General features: G+C 41.4%; 1 protein-coding gene and 2 long non-coding RNA genes across 3 annotated transcripts in view; 2 read left to right on the top strand and 1 right to left on the bottom strand.

Moving 5' to 3' along the window:
* LOC134746546 (IDLSRF-like peptide) overlaps nt 1-17,253 on the top strand; it is a 74,687-nt gene that overhangs the window by 20,825 nt on the left and 36,609 nt on the right. The gene's annotated exons all lie outside the window — the stretch shown is intronic.
* The window catches only part of LOC134746667 (uncharacterized), a 184,424-nt gene that overhangs the window by 471 nt on the left and 166,700 nt on the right, over nt 1-17,253 (top strand). The gene's annotated exons all lie outside the window — the stretch shown is intronic.
* LOC134746684 (uncharacterized) overlaps nt 13,052-17,253 on the bottom strand; it is a 77,358-nt gene continuing 73,156 nt past the window's right edge. Inside the window, exon 2 of the long non-coding RNA XR_010128251.1 lies at nt 13,052-13,171. This is a non-coding gene — a long non-coding RNA (uncharacterized LOC134746684). The remainder of the gene's footprint in view (nt 13,172-17,253) is intronic.

Genomic DNA, 17,253 nt, shown 5'->3' on the forward strand with positions numbered 1-17,253 from the left:
TAGGTAGCTGTATAGCATACCAAGAAGTAATTTAAATACACACTGAAATAGATGTCACGAAACTACTAAAGAATAATTTTTAAGAAAAAACCGACTTCAATGGGGAATGCCGTTGAAAGATTACTTATTGTTGATGGTGCACTCTTAGATTCCAGACAATGAAATGAAAAAGACAGCATCTTTTGCCTAATTATGTAGAAAAGGAGGTAAAACCACCCACTTTTCTAGCATTTGTAGCATTTCGGTTCTAGGGTCGCAGTTTTAACCTTTTTTTTTTTTTTTTTTGTTAGGAGGGAAAAATGCATTACGCATACCACCCGGGTGCGGGGGGTGACCCGAGTGGTTATGTGGGACTCCCGTCTAGGCTAATGAGGCCCACGGTGTACCCACTAAAAAAACCCCCATATGCCGCCTCGCCGCCCTATTGGTGGGGGTACAGGAACGCTTGCGCTTGTCATCTGCGACCCCACCGGCGGCAGCCGCCCACGAGCGCGGCTCCTTCGCGGATGCCCGAAGGCCCTTCACGCTAGGCGCGCCAGATGGTAAGACGCGCCTTCCTCCTCGGCTTCCATTCTGTATTGTAGCGGACCCCCCCGAGCCCGCCACAAGGAAGCCACGGGCGCCAGGAATTTCCCCGGCGCCCGGCGACAGATCAGGTCTATGGTTCTGCCGCAAAACCACAACTCGGCTGCAGAGGACAGGGAGAACGGCACAACGTAACACCGACACTCCTCTTCCTCTGCAGCCCCACCAACGCCGCTACAGCGGAACGGCCCCGCCAAGTTCGCAGGGGATAGGGAGAGTGGCGCATCGAAATACCATCACTCCTCTTCCCCTGCGATCCCACCTCGGCCGCCGAAGATAGGGAGAACGGCTTACCGCAATACCGACACTCCTCTTCCTCGACGGTCCACCTTCGGCGCATCACAAGCGGGCTTAACCAGCCCACTTGGAGCGTCCTCCTCGGGCCAGCCCGCGACCCAAACAGGCCGGCCCTGGTTGCCTCTTCGCTTCACCGTGGGTGACCAAGCCACGGTTACTAAGCCCCTCCACCACGACAAGGTGAGCAACCCGCGGGGGGTCGCAGTTCTAACCTAACCTAACCCACTTTTCTGATAGCATTTCGTTTCTGTAAGGGTCACAGTTCTAACCTAACCTACTTTTCTGATAGTTTTGTTCTGTGAGAATCGCGGTTCAATGTCCATGTCCGGCTGTCCGGGTCCAAGTTTGGGCCCAAGTTCGGTCTGTGTCCGGGTCCGAGTCGGGGTCCGGGTTCAAGTCCGGGTCCGAGTTCGGTCTGGGTCCGAGTTGGGGTCCATGTCCAGACCCGGGTCCGGGTCCGAGTCCGGGTCCAAGTTTGGGTCTGGGTCGATAACGAAGAGAACAAATCGCCAAACGTGAACTATGTGTCACTGAAGAGTTCGATTCTGATCATCATCAGCAGTTCCACTTCATTAAATGTCACTTTTTTAAATGTAAATGCTGGATTTGTTGATGAAAATACAAAAATCACTATATGTATGCCTTTCACATTTGAGGAGTTCCCTCGATTCCTCATGGATCCCATCATCAGAACTCAGAGCTTGACAAAAATGTGTTTCGAAAACCTAACTTGCTTAACAAACATAACGAAGAGGACAAATCGCCAAACGTGAACTATGCGTCATGGAAGAGTTCCGTTCTGATCATCATCAGCAGTTCCACTTCATCAAATATTACATTTTTAAATGTAAATGCTTGATTTGTTGATGAAAATACTAAAATCACTATATGTATGCCTTTGACATTTGAAGAGTTCCCTCGATTCCTCATGGATCCCATCATCAGAACTGCGTTTTGACAAAAACGGGACCAATCTGTATGTATATACTTACAATCAAAAAAAGAATTTTCAAAATCGGCCCAGAAATGACGGAGTTATGGAGTAACAAACTTTAAAAAAAAAACATACAACCGAATTGAGAACCTCCTCCTTTTGAAATCTTGAAGTCGGTTAAAAAGTGACGAAGCCCTCCAGTGGTGAAGGCCGGATTCGAACCGCGCAGCTAACACCTTGAACTCGTAAGCCACCTCTCCACGACCAAACCTGTCCCAATTTCTCCTTTTACCTTTCATAACTTGATGATATTCTGAAATTTCTGAAAAATATTGTAAATTGGGCTCCTTTTACAAATTTAGTTTAAATAAATCCAAAAAATATCGCAATAATAATAAAGACACTGAATAGTGTAAACATCAACGTAACTGACGAGCTTCTGACGAGGGTAAATGCTTAGAGGTATATACCTTCGGGAGCTACGACTCTCCAATTACAGAACTAGCGACCTCTGTAACTGCAACTCGGGCTACATTTTAATGGGTTAATGGTAGGATAATCACCTGCGAGACGATGTGTGAAAATTAAGAACACCATCATATTGTACCTAAGTATTTCAAAATAGTTATTTACGATACAAGTGCGGAAAAGAGGAAAGTCGAAACAAGTGGCGATAAATTAAAACACGACCGCAGGGAGTGTTTTAAATAGACACGAGTTGCGAATTTCCTCTTTTCCGCACTTGTATCGTAAATAACTATTACAATGCATGTGCTCGAAAAGTGCGTTTCCTACGGAGCCATATCATGCGGAAAGTACTACTTTTCCGCACTAATGCTTTTTGTTTTCATTTTTTTTACAGTACATATTTTACAGTGCTACTTTCTCGCACTAGTGCGGAAAAGAGCACTTTTCCGCACTAGTGCTTTTTGTTTTCAATTTTTTAATAATTAAACTTATTTGCCATTATATGATTTTTTATATTTACTCGCACAATGCATACTAAAACATTGTATGATACACGTGCGTAAAGATGATTTCCGCACTTGTTGCATAAATAGCTATATTCGTAAAATTTTGCCGTGGGACCGTGACTGGAATATTTTAATTATGTTACGAAATGACCCATAGCCAGCAAGTAGTTACTAAGCACAAATTCAATATTTTGTTCGCTAATCCGCTTGAATACTTTAATATACGTTGTATAAACAAACCAAAATATTTGTTTCTTTAAGCCCACATAAGCAAATATAAAAATAATTAAATACACTCGTCACTGATCAAAATAATGTTAAGTTGAAGTTAACAAATTTCTTGTACCCTCAAACTTTTGTTTTACATAATTTTTAAGAAAAAAAACCGACTTCAATGGGGGATGCCGCTGAAAGTTCACTTATTGTTGATGGTTCACTCTTAGATTCCAGACAATGAAATGAAAAAGACAGCATCTTTTGCCTAATTATGTAGAAAAGGAGGTAAAACGACCCACTTTTCTAGTAGCATTTCGTTTTTGTAAGGGTCGCAGTTCTAACCTATCCTAACCTACTTTTCTGATAGCATTTCGTTTCTGTAAAGGTCACAGCTCTAGCCTTTTTTTTTTTTTTTACATGGGGAATGCTTTTACGCATACCGCCGGGCCTGGACGGTTATGTGGGACTCAGGGCTGTATAGAGGCCCCACTACCCACTAAACCCCATGGTGTCCTCTCGCCGCTGTGGTTGCGGGGTTACGGGGAAGCTCACGCAATGCGTCCGCGACCCCGCAGCGGCTATCCTGCCTAGGATCCATACCCCTTTTTATTCCCCTGACCTACCCAGTGGAAGCGCTTCCAGGACACTAGGTCGCGCTTACCATCTCGGGAGCCAGCGTCATGGGCGGGGACGCCCCCGTGTCCACCGCCCGCTGGCTCTCATTAGGGCGGCAGGTTCCGCTCATGAGCGGCACGTCTGCGGCCTATGCGGCGGCGGCGCATTGGGTCAGCCTCGGCCTGGACTTCCCGTTCGCGCTCGGCCGCCTCCTTATCTCTCAAGACGTGCTCGCAGAACGTGAGCACAGTCTCCCACGCACTTTCGCTGCCCAGCATGGCCTGAACTACGGCTGGCAGCGAAAGGTCTAGCCCTACTTGGGCGACCAACTCCTCCCGTTCCTCGCCAAAAACTGGGCACTCAGCCAATGTGTGTTGGGCCGAGTCTACGCCGGCTCCGCATTGGTGACACTCCGGTGTCGGTTCCCGCTGGGCAACCTTGTGCAGGTATCTGCCGAAACAGCCATGCCCCGACAGTACCTGCGTTAGTCTGAAGGTAAGGACACCGGAGCGTCTTTCAACCCAGTCACGGAGGACTGGTCGTACCGCCTCTATAGTGTGGGAGCCAGCCCTCGGCCGCTCTAGCCGTTGCACCCACATCTCCGTCGCGTCTTCTAGCAGCTCAGTGTGCCGCTTCGCCACCTCCTGAGGTGCTTTCGGGTCACCTCGGGCTCGCGCCTCCCCGCGCCACTGGTACAGCGCCGCGAGGACCCTCGCGTCCAGGTCCCAGGGCAGAGAACCGGCCAGCACGCACGCGGCCGCCGCGCTCACTGTGCGGTATCCTCTGATTACCCTTAGCGCCATTGCCCTCTGCGGTCGTCGCAGTTGGGCAATGTTGTGGCTGCTGAGGGAATCCGCCCATACTGGGGCACCGTAAAGCGCCATCGAGCGCACCACACCCGTGTATAAGCGGCGACATGAGGCCTTGGGCCCTCCCAGGTTGGGCAGTATACGCCCAAATGCCGCCGCTGCGAGCAGTAATTTGGGCGCTAAACGCTTAAAGTGAGCCTCGAAGTTCCACTTGCTGTCAAGCAAGACGCCGAGGTAGAGTAACGTCGGCTTGACAGCAATTGGAACACCTCCCACAATAATTTCTGCGCCGCCTGGAGGCGCTCTTCGCGGGCCGAAGAAACAAATGGCCTCGCACTTCGTTAGCGCCACTTCTAGCCCTAGACGCCGGATTCGGGCCACACAGTGGGCGACTCCCGCCGTCGCGAGCACAGCTGCGTCGCGGTAACTGGGTCCTCTGGCCGTCACGAGCGTATCGTCAGCGTAACAGGTGACGTCTACTCCACGCAAGTTTTCCCCCCGTAGGACCCAGTCATAACCTATGTTCCACAGGAGTGGCCCTAGGACCGACCCCTGCGGAACTCCACACGACATACTCCTTCGACTCCAGTCCTGTCGCCCTGGCCAGACTACAGCCCTCTCACTGAGGTAGGCGGCTATGATTCGCGACAAGTGTGGGGGCACCTTGTGGTACCGCAACGCCTCCTTTACGGTTTCCCAGGGCAGGGTGTTAAAGGCGTTAGAGATGTCTAATGACACCGCCAAGACGACTTCGCCCCGGGACACAGCCTCCTTAGCCATGGCCCGAACCCGCAATATGGCATCTACCGTCGAGCGGCCCCTACGAAAGCCGAACTGGTAGTCGGCAAGATCCGGCCCTACGCGCTCCAGGTGCTTGATGAGGCGAGCTGCGATTATCCGCTCGAAGAGCTTGCCCACCTCATCAAGCGAGACTATAGGACGGTAACCAGATGGAGAGTGAGCCGGCCGCCCGGGTTTATGCAGAAGCACTAGCTTCCCAGTCTTCCAGTCCCTTGGAAAGCGGCCCTGCTCCAGACACGCGGTCAGGAGCCTCAACAGTCTTGACCCTAGGGCGTCCATGGCCAGGACCCAAGCACGGCCCGGAATGCCGTCAGGCCCGGGGGCCGTGTTCTTGGCACGGAGTCGAAACACCGCCGCGTGGAGCTCAGTGGATGATACTGCTGGGACTTCTTCATCCTCTCCTGCTCCCATCGTTGGCGGCACCATGGTAGGCGGCAGATGTGGCCCCCTTTCGGGGAAAAGCGTCTCCACCACGCGGCCTACAAGCTCCGGCTGGAGCGATTGGGTTAGCGGGGGTGCCCATGGGCGCAGCTTGCTCCGGACGAGCTTGTATGGCCTCCCCCATGGATCAGCATTGAGGGTCTCCAGGAACTCGGAACGACTCGCCTCAATTGCCCGTCCTATGGCCACCACAAACTCCGATCTGGACGCCTTGTAGTGATCATACAGGCGGCGCTCCTCGTCCGCATCAGGTCTCCTTCTCCTTCTCTGACGCATGTACCGGCGCCGCGCGGCTATGCAGCCCTCACGCATCTGCGCGAGCTCGGCGGACCACCAGTACACTGATGCTCTTGGTGGTAAAGGTTTGGCCCGGGGCATCGCCGCGTCACAAACGTGTGTCATGGCCTCCCGGAGCCAGGATACTTCCGCCTCTATCGAAAAAGCCTCCTCTTGCACGGGCAGCCAGGCCTGAATGATAGCCGCCTCCTTGAGCAGTTCACGGTCAAGTTTAGTAAGGGCCCATCTTGGGCCACCCCCGACCGGACCAATCCGACTTAGGTTACCTGGGGTCAGTGAAGAAGTGGTAACGTCGAACCGTATGTAACGATGGTCCGACAACGTCTCCACTCCCACCATGACCTCCCAACCTTGGACACGGCGCGCCAGGGCGGCGCTCGCGAACGTGATATCCACGATGGAACCGCCCCGTTGCCGCACGCACGTGTGTGCCGTTCCCTGGTTTATAACTGCCAGACCCGTCGCCACTGCCCATTCTTCTAGGGTCGCGCCTCGCGCGTCTGTCGCCGGAGAACCCCAAGCCGTGGATTTGGCATTGAAATCCCCAGCAACGATGATCGGACGTGGAAGGAGTTGACCGACTCGAGCCCCTATTTCGTCCAGGAACCGCTCAAAATCGGCCAGACAGCGGTTGGGCGAGAAGTACGTCGCAAGAAAGAAAATTTCGCCGCAGAGGGCGCCCACATATCCCTTTCCCCTGAGGACGTGAGTGAGTGGCGAACCACCAGTCGCCGTTCTCACAACAAGCGCCACGGAACCGTCCAGATCTCCCACCCAATCGTCGCGGGGAGGGATCGAGTAAGGCTCTGCCAGCACAGCAACGCCTATCATCCACTGCGCCATGGATTGAAACAACAGGTCCTGGGCCCTGGCGCAGTGGTTGAGATTCGCCTGAAGCACCCGAGTAGCCATACTAATCTGTGGCCATTCGATCCTCCTCCGGAGCGTCCAACCTGCTGCTGGGTGGCTGGGCAAGCTGGGACATGTCCCGGGAGCCAGTTCCAGCCTTCTTTCTCATCGCCTTCGGGCCAGGAGCTAGACAAGTCTTGGAGCCCAGCCTATGGTCTGCCTTTTTACCTGCGCTTTCACAGACAACGCAGTGTGGCGGCGCGGAACAGCCAGCTGCTCTAGCCTAACCTAACCTACTTTTCTGATAGCAGTTCTGTTCTGTGAGAATCGCAGTTCAAAACCCACCCACCCACCTAACCCACTTTTCTAGTAGCATTTCCGGGTCCGGGTCTGGGTCCGGATCCGAGTCCGGGTCCGTGTCCGGCTGTCCGGGTCCAAATTTGGGTCTGAGTTCGGTCCGGGTCCGGGTCCGAGTTAAGGTCCATGTTCAGACCCGGGTCCGGGTCCGGGTCCGAGTCCAGGTCCTAGTTTAGGTCTGGGTCCATAAGGAAGAAAACAAATCGCCAAACGTGAACTATGTGTCATTGAAGAGTTCCATTTTGATCATCATCAGCAGTTCCACTTCATCAAATGTCACTTTTTTAAATGTAAATGCTAGATTTGTTGATGAAAATACAAAAATCACTATATGTATGCCTTTCACATTTGAGGAGTTCCCTCGGTTCCTCATGGATCCCATCATCAGAACTCGAACTTGTCAAAAATGTTTTTTGAAAACCTAACTTGCTTAACAAACATAACGAAGAGGACAAATCGCCAAACGTGAACTATGCGTCATTGAAGAGTTCCGTTCTGATCATCATCAGCAGTTCCACTTCATCAAATGTCACTTTTTAAATGTAAGTGCTTGATTTGTTGATGAAAATACTAAAATCACTATATGTATGCCTTTAATATTTGAGGAGTTCCCTCGATTCCTCATGGATCCCATCATCAGAACTGCTTTTTGACAAAAACGGGACCAATCTGTATGTATATACTTATAATCAAAAAAAGAATTTTCAAAATCGGTCCAGAAATGACGGAGTTATGGAGTAACAAACATAAAAAAAAACATACAACCGAATTGAGAACCTCCTCCTTTGAAATCTTGAAGTCGGTTAAAAATATGAAATTAAATGTAATCAAGCTTTCACAGTGTGGTAATAAATAAAGTCTGTATTCAAAGTTTACCTGTATAATTTTAAATACAGTCTTTATTTTCTACCGCACTGTAAAGGTGCGCAGCGTAGTTGAATAATTAAAGTAACAACCCGCAGCCTGCTGCTAAAATGTTATATCTTACGTTTCGGCGAAATATGTTTCTTTTATTCTTCAAGGTAATATGAATCTGTTTCATTCAGCGTCAGACAAAGGATTTGATATCACGAATTCATTTCTCGCACCTGGAGTCATGTATAAATCTAGAGACGGCTCTGAAATGGTTTGTTTGGTTCAGTTATTATATTAGGCGCTGGAATATTACTTTATGCTTTGCTCTTCATAGTAAGATTATTATTATTACGAAAACATTGCAGTTTGCGCCTCAATTCATCACAGTTTACTATAGTGGAAACATGTTTAAGTGCTAGATGTTTAATTTTTTTTGCATTATTAAGGAAACAATGCTTAATCATGTTAAAATGGGTGAAAGACACCCGCTTTTCTGGAATAAGGCATAAGATACTTTTTATCGCGTCACTTATCCTGATTTATATTCCAACGATCTTTAAAAGATGATAGAACTAAATGAATTGGACTCTTTAAAATATTTTCTTTTTAGAAAATACTCTCGCTGGTAAAGGCATTACACTGTGAAAACATAACGTGGCTCTCAGCATGTTTAATAAATAATACGTTTTCGGCGAGTGCGTTATTACTATGATAAGTCACGTCACGGTCGGCAACCGACCACTTTGCAACTCTACCTACCTTTTATTACAGACAAATTCATATTTATAATCTTTACTTATGATTAACTAAGTAAGTATCGAATTATAATTACCTAGACACTTGGTTGATTGTTTACTCCCGAGATAAACACGTACTTGCCTCCAACTTTTCTAATAACACTCATAAAGCATACCACCTACATTTTAATTAAACTTTGTCACACATGTACCAGCGAGTATCCTGTTTTAAGTTTAGGTATGCCTCATAGGATACATTACTTCAGGCTCTTACTGTAAAATTGTCAACTTCATAATTATGAAAATGTAATTTACAAGTGGATAGTGTATAAAAAGGTGCCTTCATTCTTTTTAGTGATAATAATAAATGAAATGCTTTTTTTACTAATAATATCTAATAATTATCATTATTTAACAATAATAACACCTAATGTACCTACCTAATTTATATTTTGTACTCGAACATCCAAAACATCAAAAACTGTAATGCCCGGAATACCTGTCTATTATTTTTTCGCCTGTCACAAAAAAAAATATGTTTGCTCTTACTCGTACAAATATCTAAGGGCCACTTGCACCAGCCAGGGTTAGCCACTAACCCGGGGTTAATTGTAAATCCAGTGTTAAATTGTACTGGCAACCATGGTAATTTCAGATTTATAACCGGTTAAACCCGGGCTAGCGGCTTAACTCTGGCTGGCGCAAGTAAGCGCAGAGAAATAAGCACAATCTATAAAGCTTCATCACATGTTGCGAAACATCTGGGCCATGTAACATCCATTACTGAGTGCCTGTTGCTGTTTATAATCTTATAGAACAATAATGCTTTATTGAGGTTAATATTTATCTAGGTACTTATCCAGTATACTAGCTTTAATTCTCACGTAATAATTGAACAAATGACTATTTATACATAATATTCACCTAAATGTACGAGTGCTTGACTTCATCTCATTTATTACTTCTTCTTTTAAGAAGTTTTAAGGTTTAACTTCTTTTCTTAATTCATATCAACCTCGACCGATGCCTATTTCGTCAATTATAAGAATAAGATATTTATGTCAAAGCTAGATATAACTCCGTCATAGATGGATACAGTCTAAGCAAAAAACGTGCCTCGAAAATCAAGAAAATTTGATTCTCGTTCAGAGGGCGCTACTAGCTTTGGCCTACTGTCGTATAGATGGCGTAGACGGTTTCGTTTGTTATTTAACAATTTTAACGCATACCTATCAGTGAAAGAACATGGGTCAAAATCATAAAAATAATTAATGCAAATAAAAAAAATTTTTTTATCCATATTTAAATACATTTTATCGTATTTTTATAAATCTTCATTTTTAGTTTTAAATAATGCGAATGTCCATTTTTTTGTCATTTCGATCCACTGTGCGCCGTCGCGGTGAAACATTTTTTTTTATTTGCATTTATCTGAGATATAACTGAGTTACCCACATGAAGTAAACACTAAAACGCTGTCAAAGCTAAACGATTGATGTGGGTCGATGTGAAGCGTCATTAAAATTCAATTCCCAACGGTTCGCTTATTCCTAACATATTGCAATGGCTTTTTATGCACTACGTGAAAGTTAAACCACACTTACTAAAGCCTGCGCTAAAGCGTGCGTAAGTACATAACCACTTCCTAGCCTCCTGCTGCCTGCTAGGTCATACACAGATTCAGGTATTGGGACTGGGAAGCAGTTTTCGCATCTTATCTGTCTTATTTATACAAGACAGTCAAAAACTGTGCGCTACATATACTTATTTTGGCGCATGCTTGTATATTATACTTTTAAATATTATTATATTTTTGCATGATAAAGACTAGATACGAATTTGTAGGTACCTAGAGGGTAAGAGTACCTGCACAACCAGCTATATAAAGCAAGCTCATACTCGTTACTAGCTACTTTACATATTATCCACTCCACACTGATAATTCTATTTATATTCTGACTTATGTATCAAGTTGCAATAAATTATCTTAAGAATTTAAGGAGTTTCCTACAACTAGTTCGCAGTTAATGGTATTCTAATCCTCAATTTATCCCTTCACATAATCTAACAAGAGAGGTGTTTTTAGGACGAATGTTTTTCTTCTATATTTGCCGTTTGGGCCTTTTATTAGATTACCCGTCCTTTGTAAACCAGATCTAGCCAGAGCGGGTAGACGAATGTTCTGATATAATAGGTACTTAACCCTTCGTATGTGCGGAAACTTCGCACATACTTCACTGATCAGTGCGAACCAATTTAAAACTAATTGGATGGAAAAAAACGGATTTAAATTCGTCAGTACTGATCAGTGCTTAGACATACGAAGGATTAAAGGAGTTGAGAGTATTTTAAATCCCTTACAAAATTTCGCTATAAAACCAATACTTGACAATGTATACATGTAAACAAAAAATAATTCAATTTTAAACTTTATCTTATATCAACTGCTTATACGAAATGAAATTTTTGTTAAATGTTTTGTTTTTCAGTGGATTGGATGATAAATATATTTACGTGCACATAGGCAAGACACGTAATGCAACCACAACAATTAACATACGGATAGACTCAACTAAACAATATTATGTAATTTCCCGTAGGTATGTCTAATACGATTTTATTTATTATTATTTAATTATTATTTATACCTACCTACAAGTCAGTAAAATCATCAATCCTAATATGTAACGCAAGATTAAAATTTAGGATACTGATGAAAAATAAGATGTTTGATTAAAAGTAGTCTTATCAATCTCTTCCAGACAACCAAGGACAATGAGGTGTACAGCTATGGTAACCGATTGATTGAGACTTGAAATTTCAAACCGCTATAAGAGCCGCTTATCAGACTTACAAAAGCTATTAATGAGATTCTCGAAACATAGTGCCATGCATGCAATACCAGTTAGATAATGTAACTGATATTGCGTGCGTTTGCGGATATCATAGGTAGGAGAACTGGTACCTATTTTCCATTTGACCTAGTTTAGTTTTCCCCTGGGTTTATACTAGATTAAGCAATTACTCGCCTCTTTAGTCCGTAAGTACTTCTAGGACATTTTTTTTTTTACTCCAAGAATTATTGTCTCCGGTTACCGCGATAGTTACTCATGAAATAAAACTGAAAACGGATTATATCGCGTATATTGAATTTATAATACATCCCGACGTTTCGAACCCTTTACAGCGTTCGTGGTCAACGGGTGAAGAAGTCCAAGGATTAAGTAAAACTTCAGATCTTTTAAACTAATTACAATTTCGATAAACTTACCTATCCATGATTAAAATGTATTGATTACAGTCAACACAAACATTTCAAATTTATTCTTGATCATTTGTAAGACAATAAGCAATCCCTGGATAAATTGCTTAGCATGAGTGTTGTTAAAGCTTGCCGCGTTTTGTCATCAAATTACGATATTAAGAAATGTAATGGGTACTTAGAATACAAAGCAAAGAATACTTATAAAAATACGTTATATTTTTGCATTCCATTTGTAATGTACGTATTATGCTGAATTATCAAATAAATGTATATATTTTCATTCTTTTTAGTTAATTTATTATAGTAAATTACTTATATACGACGAATGAACAACCTGAGTATTTCCACCAGGACGTTGTAATGTAGCTAATGAGCAGCCATTACAAAGCGTTTTCGTCTATGTAGGTATGTCTACCTCGCTTATATCTAGAACCAAAAGGCAAGCTGTTTCTACGTATTCGCTAATTTCAAGACGGCTGAAGTTCTATTTGATGTGAAATAAATTTCATTTCGGGTAAACCCTACCTTCAAAAGCTCTTGATTTTAGATAAAAGGTGCAAACATAAACATACAAAAGAGTCATGTCATAAGACGGCAACTTTTTTTTTTGTTTTATAAAATATCGTCGGAAAAAAGACATCGTGTTTGCTGTTAAAATCTAAACTGCATCGGGTTCGTTATTGACTTGCAATACTTGTAGAATTACATCAACAATTCGAGCTTTTCATTCAAAAAACCGGCCAAGTGCGAGTCGGACTCGCGCACCGAGGGTTCCGTACATTACATAACTTTAACAATGTATTTTTTATGTGAAACGTGAGTGAAAGGTAAATTGCGGTTTACGATTTATGACGTATTAATATTATTATGACGTAAAAACAAACTACTTCAAAATATTTATCAGTACGGTTTTAGTTTAAGTGCGAAAAAACTACTTACTAGATCTCGTTGAAACCAATTTTCGGTGGAAGTTTGCATGTTAATGTACATCATATATTTTTTTCAGTTTTATCATTCTCTTATTTTAGAAGTTACAGGGGGGGGGGGACACACATTTTACCACTTTAGAAGTGTCTCTCGCGCAAACTATGAAGTTTAGATAAAAATGATATTAGAAACCTCAATATCATTTTTAAGACCTATCCATAGGTGTGGGGTATGTATGGGTTTGATGATTAATTTTTTTTTGAGTTTCAGTTCCAAGTATGGGGAACCCCCAAAATTTATTGTTTTTTTTTTATTTTTGTGTGAAAATCTTAATGCGGTTTACAGAATACATCTACTTACCAAGTTTCAACAGTATAGTTCTTATAGTTTCAGAGAAAAGTGGCTGTGACATACGGACGTACAGACAGACAGACAGACATGACGAATCTATAAGGGTTCCGTTTTTTGCGATTTGGCTACGGAACCCTAAAAACATTACACAATTTAAACAATGTATTTTTTATGTGAAACGTGAGTGAAAAGACTAAAAAACCCGTAGGAGTCGGATCAAAAACTAAGTAATTAAGCCCGATTCACGCTTGACTGCACATTTCTAATAGGTTTTCCTGTAATCTATAGGTAAAGATCTATTTTGTGTATTTTTTTCAAAATTTTAGACCAAGTAGTTTCGGCCGGAGATAAAGGGGGAATGGTAATTTTTTGCCTATTTTCTTGAATTACTTCTAAACTATTTATCCTAAAATTATAAAAAAAATATATTTGAGGTTCTCACAATGAGCTCCTCATTTGATATATAACACGATATAGTCTGAAAAACTTTATTTTTTAATTTTTTCATTCACCTCCCAAAAGTGGCCCCCATGTTTAAAATTCATTTGTTTGCGTTACATGTCCGTCTATGAGTCACAAACGTACAAATTGGGCCAAATTTAAACTTAATTGGTCTAGTAGTTTCGGAGAAAATAGGCTGTGAGACAGACAGACGCACGAGTGATCCTATAAGGGTTCCGTTTTTTCCTTTTGAGGTACGGAACCCTAAAAATTACTAAAGTTGAACTGATGCAGAAAACCACAAATGGAACTTTTAAACATTTTGTTCGATTTCCCAACATGTCGAGCACTCACTCATGAATATGCCATTCATTAAATTGTTTCATTCCTTAGTAGTTGCTAAATTATAATTATCATTTTTTTATGGATCGTACAAAATGCGTACTGAATGCCACAGAGTATTTTCTACCAGTCGAGTATTCATCTAGCTGAAGTTTCATTGTTGTAAACCTAAATCATTCAGTAGGCACCTACTAAATGAACAGTATCAGTATCGTAATGAACCGATGTTTTTTATCTCAACAAACACGCTTATCATCTCGATAGCTGAGAGAGCAGTTGAATAGTAGATTAATGGAATGTCTAAATATGAAATTGAACTAAGGCTTAACAACCTAAGTAAAGTAGAAACTTCGTGTTATGGCTGTAAAAATAGCTTACCTTTCTAACTTGATACGAAAACAACTATTGAGTAAATAGGATTATATAGTGTGAAATGGAATGCGGTCTCCAAAATCCGTAATAAACTCGCAAACATAGTCGGAGTACGTGAACATTACTTACCTACGTATATCGAGTAAGTAAGGACATGAACCCGTTTATGATTTTCCCGATGTGCTATTCTGAGCAAAAAGTTTATTTCTGCTAGGAAAAGATTCTGCGTCATGCGTAAGACTTGTATGTTTACGCCACATACTTTAGGAAAATGAAAAAATAATAATTACGTACGCCGCGATAGGTTAACTAAAATATAATTTGCAGACTTTAAAAAAAGGCGTTCAGTATTTGTCAGTAATAGAAAGTATAGAAACCTTCCATTTGATACCTATCATTTGCTGCATTGTAACTTAAATTCGTTTAAAATAATACGAATGCAAATACAACTGTACGAAAACCTTCCGCGTCTCAAAAGACATCTACTCCTCTTGGTGTCAAAATGACGGTTTATTGGCTTAAATAGAAAATGATAAAGCATTATTTGTTGAGGGTTTAACCCAGTTATCAAGTAATTTTCACTGCGGGAACATTATATCTGAATTATGGCTCTTGAGTATTATCTAGTTTAAAAAAGGCTTTCAGTATTTTTCAGAAATAGAAATTTTCCATTTACCAATATTTTGAATAATTGATCACTGATTAACTGATTCTTGATTAATAATTAAATAGAAAGGTTTTCAATGTATCATCATTTTATATGCTTAAAATGTAATTTAATAATAGTACAATGATTAATTTCGCCGAGTACCTACTGGATTATTAATTTAGACATAAAACAATGTAATAAATTTTCTTTAACTTGATTCATAGCAACTTACTTTCTTGTCGACTAGCTCAATGAGGAAACTTACTTCAATCAGACGATCAAGGATGTTTAAAAATTAACATGAATAAACAGCACGTTCCCTGCTCAATAGGAGGGTGCAGTCATTGTACAAAATACGTCAGTATATAAATGTTTCGATATTATGCGACTAATTTTTTTCTGTTGTCGTAGTTATAGGTATTCCTAAATTATAGGTAGTTTTTATATTGAATTGTCACACGTTTTAATCACGGGCAAATGCCATGAATAAGTGCACACGAAAACCTTAAGTTAGTTTAAAGTTAGCATGATAGAAAAAAAACAGGGTAATTTTATTGGTAAATGTGAATTGGTCAGAAACTAAATATACTTGCGCGGCATTAATTAGGACTTAACGTTCGGTAGTTAAATTAATGATTAGGATTTGGCTAGTTTCGGATATTTGGTGAAGTCACACTAATTGGGTTTGGTCCAGTGAAAACCTTAACAGTATTTAGTAATAAACTGAAATAGATATCATACACTAAAGAAAAGTGGCCAAGTCCACCGGTGGCCGGTGAGTGGTACTTAAAAAAATATTTCATAAAATAATTTGATTTGTTCCCTAGTTGAGGTAGTAATAAAGATAAATCTAATTTCGGCTCTTATTATTAGGTATGTTTTGGTAGTTAGTATCTGGTGAATGTGTATAGGCTGCGCTGATAAATTGAAAAAAGTATCTAGTATAGGTATAGTATATAATTTAGAATAAATTTAAAAGTTGAAATTAAGAGTCCCCGGCAAGCTCGGCCGAATTGCACTTCCCATACAAACGTAGTTCCGCTCTCATTTTAAAACTACGTGTTGGATTGTAATGAAACTTTGCACATACAATACAAGGCATATCTAGGTTTGTAATTAGTTTATATAGCTCCAATTTATAAAACAAACGAAATAGAGCAAAAACAAATTTTGTATGAAAACCTATGGTATCTGAAGCTACATAAAGTAATTACAGACAAAGATATACCTTATCCTATTGTAAGTACAAATTTTCAGAGCAATCTAGCCAGTCGTTTTAAAATGAGAGCGGAACTACTTTGTATGGAGAACCGAGCTTGCCGGGGACCCTTAGTATAGTATACAGCATTATTCATAAAATGTGCCATTTTCAACCAAAAGGGTACTACTTATTGTCGCTTGTCAGTAAGGCGCTATTTCCATATAGCTTCAATTAGAAATCAACCTTATCAACAAGCGACAATGTGGTACCTTTTAGTTGAAAACGTCACAAATATTCATTCCCGTAAAGTTTTATGAATAAGGGGGCAAATGTATAGTGAATATTCAGTAAGCATTTACCTAATGTATATAACTTTGTAAGTACCTTACACAAAGATTTTATTTGTTTCTTTTTATACTTATATTACATATTTTTATATTTAATTATGTATATTTTATATTAAAAATACTGGTTTCTTTATTTTACTTACAGCCACACTGCAAGGGTTATACGAAAATGTTATGAACATTCAAAATTGACTGTACTTTTTACTGCCTACTTCATTTATTATATTATAAAACCGCAGCTTACAACAAATTAAAGGGAATGGTTTATTGTGGCATCAAAGGATACGACTTCGCTTCTATTAATTTTAATTTTATAGCATTTACAATTAGATTTGGATTTATGGAACACGATATTGGAATATGTAACGCTGGAAGCCGATGTTAAGTGAATAATATAGTAGGTATGGTATACTAGATTAAGCCGTGTTCTGTATTAATTAAAGTAACTTTACTAAGAAGTAACTTTGGTATTAAGGGTAGTACTTTGGTCTTATATCATCTTAATCAAGTTTCGTTTATTAGTTTATTTTAAATGGGTATACGAAAAGTTAATAAAGTATCATTGGAAGAAAACAATTTTTAATCTAATAC

This window comes from Cydia strobilella, chromosome 1 (genome assembly GCF_947568885.1).
Source record: "Cydia strobilella chromosome 1, ilCydStro3.1, whole genome shotgun sequence".
In the NCBI taxonomy this organism is placed as follows: Eukaryota; Metazoa; Arthropoda; class Insecta; order Lepidoptera; family Tortricidae; genus Cydia; species Cydia strobilella.